Source organism: Pseudorasbora parva, chromosome 24 (assembly GCF_024679245.1).
Source record: "Pseudorasbora parva isolate DD20220531a chromosome 24, ASM2467924v1, whole genome shotgun sequence".
Taxonomy (NCBI): Eukaryota; Metazoa; Chordata; class Actinopteri; order Cypriniformes; family Gobionidae; genus Pseudorasbora; species Pseudorasbora parva.
The window spans coordinates 14140837-14158443 of NC_090195.1; the positions used below are offsets into that span (position 1 = coordinate 14140837).

At 40.8% G+C, this 17607-nt stretch overlaps 2 long non-coding RNA genes across 2 annotated transcripts in view; one reads left to right on the forward strand and one right to left on the reverse strand.

Annotated features, from left to right (window-relative positions):
• Positions 1-17607, forward strand: part of LOC137063295 (uncharacterized) — a 33140-nt gene that overhangs the window by 13498 nt on the left and 2035 nt on the right. The window lies entirely within an intron of this gene.
• LOC137064133 (uncharacterized) lies at positions 9251-17542 on the reverse strand. The gene is made up of 6 exons (XR_010901504.1): positions 17142-17542; positions 16665-16747; positions 16394-16565; positions 16211-16315; positions 15953-16036; positions 9251-15854 (listed from the first exon to the last, which is right to left on the reverse strand). It is a non-coding gene; the product is annotated as an uncharacterized lncRNA (long non-coding RNA).

Consider the following 17607-nt stretch of genomic DNA (forward strand, 5'->3'; position numbering starts at 1 on the left):
AGTTTTAGTAATTATAGTTTAGCAGAGTTACCATAATGAAGTGTAGAGACCAAATCAAGGTTTTTAATTGCAGCAAAGTTTAATGTTTGCACAGATTAGAGTTTAATCTTACTTCCTTAAGTGAAATAACTTGATAAACGAGCATTATTGTTTAAACCCAGGACGGTCTTACAAAACATGCAGTAAAGTTAGGTCTTCACCTTTGAGCAAAAAAGCTTGAGTCAAACTATGACCTATACAGGATCTATCTTAAAGAACAAAATAGATGCAACGTAAAATATAAAAGTAAAAATTATAAATTCCAGACAAACTCACTCATAACAGATGAAATATTGTTAAACAATTAAAAGCTTATTTTAATTTCTTTAGTAGTACAATGTAGGCTAGCAGTGTCTACACACTGTTTTGCTCTGTGTGTGTGTGTGTGTGTGTGTGTGTGTGTGTGTGTGTGTGTGTACATGTTTTTCTAGCCTGGTGAGGACTTCAAACTGAATGCACACAGACTCATGGGGACTCGTGTCACCGTGGGGACCTAAATTGAGGTCCCCATGGGTACAAAAGCTTATTAATCAAACATAATGAGTTCTTTTGAAAATGTAAAAATGTAGAATGTTTCCTGTGATGGGTAGGTTTAGGGGCAGGGGCAGTGTAGGGGGATAGAATATATGGTTTGTATGGTATAAAAACCGTCTATATGGCAAGTCCCCACAAAGATAGCGCACCAGACATGTGTGTGTGCGTGTGTGTGTGTGTGTGTGTGTGTGTGTGTGTGTGTGTGTGTGTGTGTGTGTGTGTGTGTGTGTGTGTGTGTGTTTGTTGTGCTATAATTGTAAAGGGGACCAATGTCCTCACTTATCTAGTAAAATATTATGATAACTGACTAGTAAGGACATTTGACTGGTCCTCACTAGTTAAAAAGGCTTATAAATCGGCCAAAACATGTTTTTATTTAAATCTATTGTCTTGCACGTTCTTGGGATGGGTAGGTTTAGGGATAGGAATTGAGTTAGGAGATATAAAATATCATGAACCTGATATAAAATCAATGGAAGTCCATGCAATGTCCTCACTTATATAGTGAAACAAACCTGTGTGTGTGTGTGTGTGTCCTGGCATTCCCTACTTTGTGGGGAAATGTCTCCACACAGATAATAATATTATTAGTAGTAAATGATTATGATAACACCTTTGAGCCTGTCAATATTATGCAAACATGAAATCTCAAACGCACAGTAGGCTAGTAACGTTATTTGCTAATATAGTTGCTGACTTTTGCGTCTGCGTCTCTCGTCACGTCAGAAACGGCATTCTAAAACAGTGAGCTTAAAAGAAGTTCAACGTGCATCTCATTACCTTGTGTTATTTCCCATTTCACTGCCACGGACGCATTGATTCTTTGTGAACTCCCGTTTAGGACTGGCGATGTGTTGCCTGTCTGCACGCGTCCGTCACAGGACCGCGGTTAATCTCCTCAGCTCACTTGACGCGCAGTAGCGCAATAGACACTCCCTCAACCGCCACAGTCAGATTTTCCACCACATTAAAGAGAGCTTATTAACAACGAAAACGAATATTTATTTTTGCTAATTATTATTTTATTTTAGTTAGTTTTTTAGTAAGAGTAGTTAGTTTCGTTTAGTTTTAGTTTTTTATTTATTCAGATTTTTAAATTTTATTTCAGTTTACGAAAATGTTTTTTGACCAATAGTTTTAGTCTTAGTTTCAGTTTTCGTTTACGAAAATAACCTTGCACAGTACCACCCAGTGAGTCCCAACAAGAGCCCCCGTTACAGTGCACCTGGCCTAGGACTGCTCCGGGAAGAGAGGGGGAGACAATGGGGGTGCTACGGGAAATAATGCAGAGGAGCTCCGGCGGCTTGGACAAGTAGCAACAAGAACAGTTGTGGGAGCTGCTAGTGGAGTTCCAGGACTGTTTTGCCTGTGATGAAGGGGACCTGGGTCAGACTTCCCTGGTACAACACCATATCGAGACAGGCGATGCAGCGCCCATATGTCAGCGACCAAGACGCATGCCCTTAGGACGGCAGGAGGCTGCGGAGCAGGCTTTAGTGACGATGCAGCGCGCCGGTATAATAGAACCTTCTGAAAGCCCCTGGGCATCCCCAGTAGTCATGGTCCCGAAGAAGGGGGGGGGGGGGGAGTGGCGCTTTTGTGTCGATTACAGGAGGCTCAATGCAGTGACACGGAAAGACTCGTACCCTCTTCCACGTGTGGATGAATGTTTGGATCATGTGGCTGGGTCTTGCTGGTTTTCATCATTGGACTTGAGAAGTGGGTATTGGCAAGTGCCACTGACACTGGAGGCCAGACCCAAGACGGCTTTTTGCACGGGTAGGGGGCTGTGGCAATTTAAAGTTCTCTGTTTTGGTCTTTGCAATGCCCCTGCCACATTTGAGCGCTTAATGGAGAGAGTACTTGAAGGCATTCCGCAGCAGCAGTGTCTGGTGTTTTTGGATGACATACTGGCACATGGGAGCTCTTTCAATTCAGCTGTTACAGCCTTGAAGGCAGTGCTGGAGAAAATTAGAGCAGCAGGTCTGAAGTTACATCCCAATAAATGCCGGCTGTTGAGCAGGCAGGTGACCTTCTTGGGGCATCACATAGGCAGTGAGGGAATTGGCACTGCTGAAGACAAGGTGACAGCCGTACGGGAGTGGCCTGTTCCGGTGAGCCAAAGAGAGCTAAAAAGCTTCCTGGGTTTAGCGTCATATTACAGGAAGTTTGTACAGGGCTTTTCCTGTATTGCTGCTCCCTTGTACAAACTCCTACAGAAAGATCAGTGCTTTGTCTGGTCAGAGGGCTGTCAAAAAGCTTTTGATACTCTGAGACAGGCCCTGGTGTGCGCGCCCATTCTGGCACCTCCTGACCCCCACCTGCCCTTCGTTCTGGACACTGACGCGAGTGGGGATGGAATAGGTGCAGTCTTGTCCCAGGTGTACCCAGATGGGGAAAGAGTAGTGGCCTATTTCAGCAAGGTGCTCAGTAAAGCTGAGAAGAGATATTGTGTCACACGACGAGAGCTGTTAGCCGCTGTCTCCGCCATCAGACATTTCAAGTACTATTTATGCGGTCGGCATTTCATCATACGCTCCGACCATGCCTCCTTACAGTGGCTGATGACGTTCAAGGAGCCAGAGGGCCAGGTGGCTCGTTGGCTCGAGCAATTGCAGAGTTACGAGTTCACTGTGACACATCGTGCGGGGGCCATGTAGTACGCAGGGATGCAAGTATTGTGAGCGCAGAGAAGCCCGGGAGCTGGAACTTAGCCAGAAAATCGACTTGGTCTGCAGGGAGCTGCAAGAGGTGGATGTCACTTTATGGGCAGAGAATCAGAGGCGGGACCCGGACCTGCAGCCTGTGATGCTGTGGGTAGAGGCACAGCAGCGACCACCCTGGGAGGAGGTAGCAGCCCTCTCCCCATTCACCAAGGGATTGTGGGCCAAGTTCAGATGCTTGCGGCTAATGGAGGGGGTTCTCCAGCGAGCATGGGTGGTGCCAGCAACCGGAGAAAAGAGATGGCAAGTAGTGGTTCCTGGGGGCATGCAAGAGACAGTGTTGATGGCCATGCATGGCTCTGCAGGATCTGGCCATTTTGGGGTGACAAAGACACTTCGACGTCTGCGTCAGAGCTTCTATTGGGGACGGCTGAGGCTTGATGTGGAGGACTTTTGCAGGCGCTGTGATCTTTGTACAGCACGCAAAGGGCCACAGGGTCAGTCCAGGGCCCAGCTACAGCAGTTTCCAGTGGGGGAGCCAATGCAGCGTGTGGGGGTAGACATCATGGGACCATTTCCTCGCACCACGCAGGGGAATCGCTTTGTTTTGGCTGCAATGGATTATTTTACTAAATGGCCTGAGGCCTTTGCACTGCCTGACCAGGAGGCTGTGACTGTTGCCAATGCTTTGGTGGAGGGCATGTTTAGTAGGTTTGGGGTTCCCCAGAGTATCCATAGTGACCAAGGTAGAAACTTTGAGTCCAAAGTATTCACTTCCATGTGTGAGCGGCTAGGAATCAACAAGACCCCCACCACCCCACTCCACCCTCAAAGTGACGGGCTCGTAGAACGATTCAACAGGACACTAGCTGAGCAGTTGTCCATCTTAACATCCACTCATCAACATGATTGGGACACTCATCTGTCGCTGGTATTGATGGCATGTCGCTCTGCTATTCAGGACTCTACCTCATGAACTCCGGCCCTGCTTATGTTGGGTAAGGAGATTAGGACCCCTGCAGAGTTGGCCTTTGGTCAGCCCCCAGATGCTCCACCTGTTCACGCAGGACCTGAATATGCGAGACAGCTCCAAGATCGTTTGGACTCCGCCCATGCATATGCCAGAAGGCAGTTGGTGACTGCTGGGGTGAGGCAAAAGAGAGCTTATGACATGCATGCCCGGGGGCGTGACTTTGGGGTGGGAGAGCTAGTCTGGGTTTACAGCCCAGTGAGGAAGAGAGGGAGGTGTCCGAAACTGGATAGCCACTGGGTGGGACCATGCCCAATATTGGAAAAGCTGGGGGAGGTTGTATATCGGGTGCAGTTGCCTCCTCGGGGGCGCAAAGTGGTGCTGCATCGGGATAGGCTGGCCCCTTACCGGGGTGCTGCATCACCGCTGGCCAGCACAGTGCTTCCTCCACAAAACGCTGAAACCCCGAAGGGGCCAGAGGGGGTAACCGATTTAGCAGAGATGGCCAGTGGTGGCCAGCAAGTGACACTGTTAACTGACACCCCTCTGGGCAAGTCTTCGAGGGGCTCTGAGGAATCAGTACCTGGAGGCCAAGGTCACACGCTCCTCAGGGGGCGTCCAAAGAGAAGGAGGAGAACCCCAGTCAAGTTTAGAGACTTTGTCCTCGAGGTCGAGGACTTCAGTAGAAGGAGGGTAGTGTAACATGTTCTAAATGTTATTGTGTTTTAGTGGACAAGGAGTTTAATGTTTATGTGACACTGTTCATTTTGGTGTTGTGGACTGTTATCATACTTCATTACCTGTTATTGGAGGTTCGGGTTAAATATGCGAAGAGGCTCCACCCCCTAGGGTTTTTTTGGGGGAAAAAGCGGAAATAAAGGGGAGAGGAGTGCCTCGCTGTTTCAAGTGCGGTTCTCTGTTCAAGTCGGGGTGTGTACGGCGGGAGTTGTGGCATACAACAGCCCAAATAAACACCCCTTTTCACCAACACGTCTCATTATTGCCTGAGAACGTTACAGTATATAATTTAATATTCATCTATTATGCATTTTTAAAAATGTTGTAAAACAAATAACCTGATAAACAAAAAGAATAATAATTCTCAACTTGCGCGCACACAGATTTGATTGGACAACTTTGGAATACATCACATCCGGTCGGCGTGTCTCATACGCCACGGTGTAGTCGCTCAAGTTCAAATATTTGAACGCATCCGAAGCTCAAATCGGATCCGTAAATTCCGCATTCGCATATGGTCGGCACCCCACGCAATCCCTGTACGACCATAGACGTGTACGACTCTCCATTGGAAATTAATGACTTCCGGTCCGACGGCAGTCGTTTGTCGATATGGTTTGTCGTGTGCAGTGGAAAGGTGGCTCAAAAGTGCTCTTACGGCTTATGGGTGCTGGAAGCGGTCAAAATGGATTTAAAGACTCTGTAATAAAGGAGTTTCATTTATACTTTTGCATTTGTCCCTAAAAAGAGTAAGACCATAAACAACATAAAAAAAATATATATTGCTATTTTTCATCTTATTAGGACACAGATAATACAATTTAATGTTTTAAATAAACATGACTTATTTTTATTTTAATGTTTGCATATGCTATACATTAATTATTATACGTAATTTTTTATTATTTTTGATTGTAATGTTTTCTTATACTATACATAATTTATTAATTTTATTGTTATTACTTTTTATTTTAATTTATAGTTAAGTATAATATATGAATTATTATGCATAATTTATTACTATTAATCTTATTACTTTTTGATTTTAATGTTTTATAGGCTATATTATATTAATAATTATATATTATTATTACAATGAATTTGTTAATATTAATGTTAAATTAATACATCATTAATGTTAATTTTTATGTTGGTATATGCTATACATTAATTATTATACATTATATTGTATTAATTTAAATTGTATTACTTTTATATATATATATATATATATATATATATATATATATATATATATATATATATATATATTATTACTATTAATTAATGTTATTCATCCTTATATCATAAATTAATGTTACTTTTTTAATGTTTGTATATGCTGAACATTAATTATTATTCATAATGTATTCATTTTAATTGTATTCATGTTTTTTATTTTAATGTTTTATATGTATTATATATTAATTATTATACATTCATTACTATTAATAATGTAAATATTCATGTTCATTATCATACATCATTAATGTTACTTTTTATACATAATTTATACAAGCACTTGCTCTGTTCAATTTTCAAAAAAATCATAGAAATCTTTCCTTCATAGTTTTGCTCATTCTGTCAATTGATATTTGTTCAGAGTGAACTTGACTATTACTGCATTTATTTACAAGTCATTTTACTGTATAGTTTTTGAGAAAAGTACAGTCAAACTCGCCCCAAGTCATTTAAGCACTTACAGTCCAATTTTCAAAAAATCATAAAAATAATTCCTTAATAGGTTTGCTCATTCTGTCATTTGATATTTGTTCAGAGTGACCCTGACTATTACTGTATTTATTTGCAAGTCATTTTACTGTATAGTTTTGGAGAAAAGTACAGTCAAACTCACCCTAAAAATCATTTAAGCACTTACAGTCCAATTTTCAAAAAATCATAAAAATCTTTCCTCTATAGGTTTGCTCATTCTGTCATTTGATATTTGTTCAGAGTGGACCTGTCTATTACTCTACTATTGCTGTATTCATTTACAAGTTAATTTACTGTATAGTTTTGTAGAAAATTTAAGGTAAATACCCCAAAATAAAAGTGCATTCAAGCACTTACACATTTTCCATTTTCAAACACTCATGACAATATTTCTTTTATAGAGTAGCTCATTTTTTTACTTGATTCCTGTTCAGAGTGATCCTGTCTATTACTGTATCAGGTTTAAAGTAATTTTACTGCATAGTTTTTGAGAAAATTAAAGGTAAACTCACCCCAAATGTCTATGTGCATTCAAGCACTTCCCCGTGTCCAATATTCAAAAGTTCATAAAAAACGTCCTTTATAGGTTCGCTCATTCCTTCAAGTGATTCCTGTTCAGAGTGACCATGACTATTATTGTATTAATATTTAAGTAATTTTACTTTATAATTTGGGAGCGAGGTACAGGCAAAATCACCCTACACATCAAAGTGTATTCTAGCACTTGCCCCATGTCACATTTCCAAACTATATATATATATATATATATATATATATATATATATATATATATATATATATATATATACAGTCTTGTTCAAAATAATAGCAGTACAATGTGACTAACCAAAATAATCAAGGTTTTTAGTATATTTTTTATTTCTACGTGGCAAACAAGTTACCAGTAGGTTCAGTAGATTGTCAGAAAACAAACAAGACCCAGCATTCATGATATGCACGCTCTTAAGGCTGTGCAATTGGGCAATTAGTTGAAAGGGGTGTGTTCAAAAAAATAGCAGTGTCTACCTTTGACTGTACAAACTCAAAACTATTTTGTACAAACATTTGTTTTCTTCTGGGATTTAGCAATCCTGTGAATCACTAAACTAATATTTAGTTGTATGACCACAGTTTTTTAAAACTGCTTGACATCTGTGTGGCATGGAGTCAACCAACTTGTGGCACCTCTCAGCTGTTATTCCACTCCATGATTCTTTAACAACATTCCACAATTCATTCACATTTCTTGGTTTTGCTTCAGAAACAGCATTTTTGATATCACCCCACAAGTTCTCAATTGGATTAAGGTCTGGAGATTGGGCTGGCCACTCCATAACGTTAATTTTGTTGGTTTGGAACCAAGACTTTGCCCGTTTACTAGTGTGTTTTGGGTCATTGTCTTGTTGAAACAACCGTTTCAAGGGCATGTCCTCTTCAGCATAGGGCAACATGACCTCTTCAAGTATTTTAACATATGCAAACTGATCCATGATCCCTGGTATGCGATAAATAGGCCCAACACCATAGTAGGAGAAACATGCCCATATCATGATGCTTGCACCTCCATGCTTCACTGTCTTCACTGTGTACTGTGGCTTGAATTCAGAGTTTGGGGGTCGTCTCACAAACTGCCTGTGGCCCTTGGACCCAAAAAGAACAATTTTACTCTCATCAGTCCACAAAATGTTCCTCCATTTCTCTTTAGGCCAGTTGATGTGTTCTTTGGCAAATTGTAACCTCTTCTGCACATGCCTTTTTTTTAACAGAGGGACTTTGCGGGGGATTCTTGAAAATAGATTAGCTTCACACAGACGTCTTCTAACTGTCACAGTACTTACAGGTAACTCCAGACTGTCTTTGATCATCCTGGAGGTGATCATTGGCTGAGCCTTTGCCATTCTGGTTATTCTTCTATCCATTTTGATGGTTGTCTTCCGTTTTCTTCCACGTCTCTCTGGTTTTGCTCTCCATTTTAAGGCATTGGAGATCATTTTAGCTGAACAGCCTATCATTTTTTGCACCTCTTTATAGGTTTTCCCCTCTCTAATCAACTTTTTAATCAAAGTACGCTGTTCTTCTGAACAATGTCTTGAACAACCCATTTTCCTCAGCTTTCAAATGCATGTTCAACAAGTGTTGGCTTCATCCTTAAATAGGGGCCACCTGATTCACACCTGTTTCTTCACAAAATTGATGACCTCAGTGATTGAATGCCACACTGCTATTTTTTTTAACACACCCCTTTCAACTAATTGCCCAATTGCACAGCCTTAAGAGCGTGCATATCATGAATGCTGGGTCTCATTTGTTTTATGAGAATCTACTGAACCTACTGGTAACTTGTTTGCCACGTAGCAATAAAAAAAATATACGAAAAACCTTGATTATTCTGGTTAGTCACATTGTACTGCTATTATTTTGAACAAGACTGTACATATATATATATATATATATATATATATATATATATATATGTATATATATATAATTGATGCTTGAAAGTTTTATATTTTCTTTATACTTCCCATTTACATATTGAAATTCTGGAGAATTAAAGAAAAGTACATGTCATGTGTATTCAAGGCATTTTATTTATTTATTACAAAATCAACTTTAACTCACTTGTTAAGGAGAGAATACACAAAAAAGCCATGTATTCCTGAGACCCTGCTAATAAAGAAAAATGTAAAATAAAAACTTGACTCTACATGGCTACATAAAAAAATAATAATAATTAAACAATAGATATGCAAGAACATGTATAATAATTAAAGCAATGAAAAAGTTGCCAATATTGAAACCAATATTTCAAACATTTATTGCATGGGGATAGAATAATGAATCTTACTTCACTTTCTGTCATTTGCCTTCGTGAAGTGGCTTCAGGAAGAAGAAAAAAAAAATGTATGTTACATTTTGCCAGTACATTTGGGGCAGTGCCAGTCTTCATCCCCAGTAATGGCATTTCTGCCAGAAAGACTCGGAAGAATTAATGTTGTAACAATAACATTTATTTAGGAGCTCAGCAAGCAATCAAGTTCTTTGGCGTAGGCCCCATTTGTAATTCGCATTCCGAGGGTACGGAATCTGCGTATCCTGCCTGATTACAGAGGCAGGGGCGCAGCTCACCCCCCGCGAAGTACGAAAGGGGGCCATCTGGTGGTGGTGGGGTGGATGGAGGGAGAGACATCCTGAAGTCTCCAGGGTAGAGGGGAGATCCCGTCTGGTGGTGTTGAGGATGATATGAAAGCCTGGCTGGTTGTGTAGGGGGGGATGGAGGAAAGGTCCCATATTGGTGGTGGTGGGGAGGATGGTGGTGCTGAAGCAGTAGTATCTGCGAACTCAAACATGAGTAAGTACAACCTTTATATGTTCCGGTAAAGGATGTGATTGGATAGATGAGAAGGTAATTAGTGACGTAACGATTGAGTCTTCCTGGCAGAACTTGCGCTTAACTTCATTTCTGCCAGAAAGACTCGGAAGAATTAATGTTGTAACAATAACATTTATTTAGGAGCTCAGCAAGCAATCAAGTTCTTTGGCGTAGGCCCCATTTGTAATTCGCATTCCGAGGGTACGGAATCTGCGTATCCTGCCTGATTACAGAGGCAGGGGCGCAGCTCACCCCCAAAAATAGGTGGAAGGAGGATCCACCGTGAACGGGGCCCACCCACCCCCAAAGAACGGTTTATGAAGTATACATCACGGGTCCTTATTCCTGAAGTTCCTAATGGAGAGAAAGAAGAGAAAAACAATTAGATTTTAGACCATATACTATTTTGAGTTAAGATTCGAAACCACCGGCAAGCGTATTCCCTGGCGCCTGATTCACAGCTACGGTGATGTACTGAAATATAGGCCGGAGGCCATCTTTTGATAGAACACGTGGGCCACAGGCCATCTTTTGATAAGACACATGGGCCACAGGCCGTCTTTTGATCGGACACATGGGCCACAGGCCGTCTTTTGATCGGACACATGGGCCACAGGCCATCTTTTGATCGGACACATGGGCCACAGGCCATCTTTTGATAGGACACATGGGCCACGGGCCATCTTTTGATAGGACGCATGTCCAACGGCCAACATCTGATAGGACGCATGGCCACAACCATCTTTTGATAGGACGCATGTCCAACGGCCAACTTCTGATAGGACGCATGGCCACAAACCATCTTTTGATAGGACATATGTACCACAGACCATCTTTAATATAGTGTAAGACCACTGAAACATAACATCCTGCCAATTCGGCTCGGAACACCACCACCAGAATTTAAATAGGAATTTACCTGAAGCATTATTGGAGAGCTTGCTGAGCTTCGAGGATGATTAATTGAATCGCGTTTTATACAGACTTGAAAGCAAAAGAAGACCATCTGCCCAGGATTTTGATGATGCCGCACTCAGGTGCTGGAGTGACTGCCCCGATCCTGAAGAATGTCTGGTATGGAGGAAAGACTGCAACTTATAAGGGCAGATGAGAGGTGTGGGTCTAAAACCCGGCCTGAGAGAGAGGAGCGGCTTTGTGAAAATATAACCTTAGCCGAACATTTAGATAAAAGATCATAGATGTAAGGGAAAAATACTTACCGTATAATATTTAATTGAAAGGACTTTGATAATAAAATGTAACTTATCTGATGCTTATTACGACGCATGGGTAATCTTAGAATTACCTGAAGGTTTAGCATACTATAGGTTTAAAGTGCTGAAGAAAATCATCTTGAGTAGGGCTGCACGATAATTCGCTATGTTGCACGCAATTTGACGGAGGCTGTGATAATTGCCTGTGCAGCTTCTCAGAGTGGCACAGCCGCGATCTGCAGCAGCGCTGCTCCGCAAGTCAGAGGGCCCTCTTGCGCAGGGAACTCCAAGGGCTTGGAGAATACCTTTACAGGCAAAGTCACACAACTAAACCTTTAACAAAGTCACACAACTAAAACAACCATAATCTCGTGGTGAAAAGCAAAGTAGAGATGAAGGCTATGATAGGCCACCTGCACAGAGACCCTGTTAGACCACAGACAAGTTCGTGAAGCTTATAGATACTAATGAAAACAGGATCAGTGGGCAGTAATAATTCGAGAAGCATACCACCACCTGTGATTGCATGATAAGTATTACTTGCCGTTGGAGTGTTTGAGCGATTTGCATCAGAACTTGCTTGTACTATAATGCTGATGGCGTCGATGTACACAACACCATGATAGAGGAAGCACTCTGCATGTTTGAGCTGCATTTGTAGAAACCTGATCCAAGAGAATGTCCTATTCATATAAGAGTTGGAGAACCGTAATTCTTTGTATCTGCAGTTGGAGGAGTTGCAACCATTGGTGTGACTTCCACTTACGGCTTGATAAAAGTAGCCATCAGAACCTGTTGAGGGATCCCACAAGAGAGAAACCTGAACAGCATGACCGATGAGTGAAAGAATTAGATCAAAATATACAAACTATTGAGGACCTCAAGATATGCCCTTGCAGAAAATAAGTGTATAATTATATGATGGCACTTTACTAGCTAATGGCCATAGCTAGCTACTGGACCCTGTAAAACCTATGAGAACGATCAATACGATAATCATCTTTGGCCCTATCCCGAATGGCACCCTAAACCCTCGCGGTCTTCCTCTGAGTCCGCACTTTCGCTACGTAATGTCGCTTTGACTGCTGGGTAGCAATCCTCTGCATAGCTCGCAAACTTGCGGGTTCAGCTGAAGGGCGCATCGAGGCTGCATAGCAGACGCAAAGGGGGCGCTCACGAGCACCCCTCTTTTAAGCTTAATGACGAATGGAACACTCTACGGCACCGCGGACCCAACGGACACGCGCACGCAATGGCCATTGTAGGGCCACAAGGCTAAAAGTACACGTGAAGCGTGCCGTTTGGGACAGGGCCATAGAAACCCTAATCCGGGTTCGTAATGTGCAATTGAGACAAAATATCGTGATCCTGAAAAGTTTTTCCTTGCTGACATGTCTTTAATAGTTATCTGATAATTCACTAACTGCTAATTTTGCTTGCGAGGGAACACGTTTAACCGATGTAGAGTAGATGTGCAATAGATTCAAACTGCGGTGTGGTCAGATTAGACAGACATTTTACATTGGAGAAGGATTTTAGCTGCAATTAAGCATTGACAGTTCGTGCATTTATAAAGGGAGCACCCTCCACTCACTTACTAAATTCATAAAGATATGATAATTATAATTCTGCGCTGTGGTTTAATTGCTATACGGGATGTAATCATTGTAAAGACAGTTAATTTGTGCACGGAAGAAAATTAGTGCTGCTATCTAATAACCAGTTAAACCTTGTTTTGATGTGAACCTTAACCGGCTTTTGCGCTGTAATTGCAAGCGAGAATACACGTATGCGTTTTATTATAATTGAAGCACTGTGTCCTAGTGCATCTGACAGAAAATGTTTGATGCAGCTGATGAAGCTATTTGAATATCATTGCATTATAAATAATATATTCTGAAACACCCAACATGGCATAAAGAAAACAGACCAGCCATATATTGTCGCGATTGTGAGTTTGTTGTCTTCGAACGTGTCTATCTGCATAGTGATCTCTGCAAGGTTTGTTTATGCCAGGGAGTTCCTGGAATGTTGCATGTTTGTCTGTTCTTCATATGTCATATATGACTAAATGTTCAGTATTACAGCTTGCCAGCACCCTCCAGCTGCCAGTATGAGCTGAAAACATAGTACAACATCACTCAATGAGTGAAGCACAGATTTTGGATAAGATTGAATAAATATAACTCCTCTGTAAAGAATCGACTCAGACATAAGAGAATCTAGTGATATTTCTCCACATCTGCACACATTTGAACTAGAAGCCCTGAGGGATGTTTTTGTACCAACGCTATAAGTCTTTTGAATAAGAGGTAAGAAATGTGAATATTTTAATTTTGTCATTGTGGATGTATTGTATTGTTAGATGTATTTATTGGATGTTGTGTACTGTAAATTGTTCTGTGATTGTGTGGCGAGACCAAAGATCAATTTTTAGCTTAGGCTGAACAAAAACGTACTACTAGTCGGGATCCTCATGACGACCATGACGCGCATTATAAGTCACAAGACGCCGATCATCGCAGTCATAACTCCTGGCACATGTTAACGCTATAAGTTGAGAATAAAACCGAGGTGAAATTAAAGTAAACTTTATTCTTAGATCTTTGTATGGTTTGTCAAGGTATTACTTTCAGATGTAAGTAATTTAGAGATAATACAAGCAAATAGAGCTTCAGCACGACCACATCCTGGCGGACCATAAGAGGTTAATGGATGCGTACGTTTATAAAGCAATAAAGAGCATCTTCGAGGAGCACATTCGCTATGTTTCTTCCTCATAAGAAGAAAGCAGTGTAAATGATGCAAGACGTTTTCTTCAACACCCTTGAAAATTTGAGCGAAACATGTCTGCATGAACTACAGGATGACAGCCCACATTACCTGACAGTATTTTATCAGTTTAAATTGTGTGTTGTATGCCACTTACTGCTTGCAAGAACCGAAGTAACGTTAGATGGAATAGCCATGTAGTGATGTCGGTGCTGTACTTTTAAGAACTACTCAGAGCACATTACGTGTTAATTTACCTCAGCAATCTCATAATGCTGAGCCGATCCGTGATTCGGCTTGCTTTAGTTCGTCCTGAAGCCCGGATAAAATAGGTGCATGTTACTTTAAACCCCGTGAGATTACCACGCATTCGTGGGGAGACTGATAGGGGATATTATACAGTGCCATCTGTTCTTTTCAGCTAAACGATTATTAATAATAAACTGTGCGTAGTGTTTTCGAGGCATTAAATGGTCAGTTTACACACAAACAAGCCACAACAGGACTGATCGCGTTGTGCGAGCAGGTGCTGCGTCCTATGCGTGTGCGTCTGAAATGCATGCATGCAACAATGAGAAAGAGAGCGATACTACACCAGATCGTCTTTGAAAATACATAACCATATCCCAGCGATGAATGCTGATGTAGGACGCCAGAATGGTGATGAAGATCGCAGACGTATCTTTAGATAACATGCACAGATAGACTTCCGTGAATGTGATTGTCTGAATCAGAACGCAAGTTGCTCTCCTTAGAAGGAACGAGCGTCTATTGCCGCAACAGCCCAAGGAAATGATTGCTGACGAGGACTTAACCGCTACTGTATTGCGAGTTGTTACTTTATATAAGACCCATTGATCATGACAAGACGAGACCGTCAACTAACTGTCGGCGTCAGCATGTGCGCACCATGCTGAAGCAGTAGTATCTGCGAACTCAAACATGAGTAAGTACAACCTTTATATGTTCCGGTAAAGGATGTGATTGGATAGATGAGAAGGTAATTAGTGACGTAACGATTGAGTCTTCCTGGCAGAACTTGCGCTTAACTTCATTTTGGGGTATCTGTACACAGTTAGGATGATACCACCCCTTGCACGAAGTTCATTCAACTAGCACTTCAGTACTGTGTGCAGTCCTGCAAATGCAGTACACATTCACAAGAATCTGTCTTAATTTTACTGTGCTCACTCTCGGCTCTGTTTTAAAATGTATTTGGCCTTTCCTGAAAGAAGTTAAAAGTTCTGTCCTCAACCGACCCTCATGGAAGTGGCAGTTTTCTGGCCTCATGTTGCAGCATAATGCAAATGCAAATGCAATTGCAAACAAACCACAGTTGCTACAATTGGATTGAGGCTGGACAGCTGGATAAATGACCATAAATTGATCTTCCACTGGCCTAAGCAACCATGACAAAGTTCTCATCTTTACTGTGCAGAACTGTGGAAAGACTATCATATATACAAATTTGATTGTTCTTGCAAAACAAGTTGCTTGCAGTTACCCAGTGGTTTCCACCTGTGTGTATTATTTGTATAAATGGGCTACCTGGAGTACCCACAATGCCGCCATTGTGTAACACACTGAATAAAAGACATGATTGAAAACCATCCATGTTTGGGTACTCACTTGCAAGCAAGTAAGATGCAAAATCAATCTCATCACAGCTAAGCCAGTGCTGTGGATGGAGTAAAGCAGTCATTTTACTAACTTTTGGGACCTGTGGAGGTCTGTCTATTTTTGGAGGGGTCTTCTCCTTGCCAGCATGGTCCATAGTTCTTGTTTATAGAAGCTGTTAAACTCCTATGTTTTCTTGAGTCAGCGCTCCTTAAATGTTCCTGAGGAACAAAAATAATTGTATTATGGATGGATGGATGGATGGATGGATGGATGGATGGATGGATGGATAGATAGATGACACATGCTGAAAGTATACCTTATCTGACTTGCTTCCAGTCGAGCTGGTGTCTACGACTGTCTTCTGTCCTTCCAATGGGGTCTTTCGTCCTTTGACCGCAGCCTAAGCAATTCACATCACAAACAAATCTGCATTCATAGTGTTATAAAAAAGCAAAATAAATGTTCAGTATTATAAAGTATAATAAAAAATATAGTATATAGTCAATTATATTTTTATTTTTACAAATGTAAGGAAAAATAAAGTGTAACACTAATTTATATGACACTACAGTACCACTTTGGCTGTCTTGAATGGGAAATTCTTCTTTATTGGTGAAACATAGATGCCTTTCTTGGATGGCTTCCTTTCTCTCCAGCGTTTAACATTTATCCTGCATGTCTTAAATAAAGGCAGATTCATTGGAAGGATTACTTATGTAAGTACTTATACTGACAGTAATTATTTTAATAAACATACTTTTCTCTTGCGTGCAGAGTCAGGGAACTCCATTAAGAGAGCATTATGAGATTTTTGATAAATCTGCACAGTCGTCAAGCCTTGTGAGACGGCGTCTCTGAAATCAAATTTTTTTCAGATCCCATTGGCTTTTCTCCATTATACCCTGTGTTCTGTTGTCCTCCGTGTAGTTCTACATTATTGTATAAAATAATTACTGACCGTTAAAGAGTAAACATGTAATATTGAACTAGTTATACATTCAATGTGTAAGACATTATCAAACATGCACCTGTGCAGCTGACTGACTGGAACGCATAAAAGTCTTGGACAAAAATGTGTAGGCTTGTCCTTTTCCATGGCAGCCAAGATCACCTATATTAAAGTAACAAATTTAGACCTTTAAAAATGTATTATGATGAATACACAACAAATTATTAACCACAGTGAACACATCATAATCGCAAATGGACATATTCTTTCAGTTTGTATTATGGAAACATACATCTGGATTATAAAGTTTGGTTATGTAATGGGATGGAAAGAGATGCTATATCATATCCCATACAAATTAGAAGTGTTGTTTTTTAGGCAATTGTGTCATCACTTAAAGACAATACAAAATGAAGTTTCATGCTGTGTCATTCAAATTAGCACCAGTGACCTAACATGAATGCAGTGTCATACTATGATTATACCCCAAGATGTAAGTATGGAATTATTGCGTTCAATTGAACCAGAAACATACAGCTGCACAGATCAGACAAACCTCCAATTCCAAGTCATTTTCTGCATGATCACTGCTGTCATGAAAGCCGATTGTTTGCATCCTGTTCTGTAGATTTTGGAAATGTTTTTCCACATTGTCACCACTCTGAGGGCTTGAGAACAGTACTGTCATGCTAGTAACAATGTCGTCCATTTCCATCAGTGTGGCAGCACTTGTCAGGAGGCCAAAAAGATGCATGGACAGTCTGTAGTGTTTGGGGGAACTGAAAAACATGATAAATGTAGCTTCACATATATTACTGTCAAAAACCATGAATAACTTTCATAAGCAAATGAAGGTTGAATATTCTCATGCGTACTGTACATGTTAAAATTGTCTTACAGGTTTTTTGTTCATAATCTACAAAAAAATAAACCTTCAATACACAGGCTTCACTGTGTAATTACAGTGTAACAAAGACACTTTAAAATAAAGTGTATCCTAATATTTTTAAGACAAAGACCAT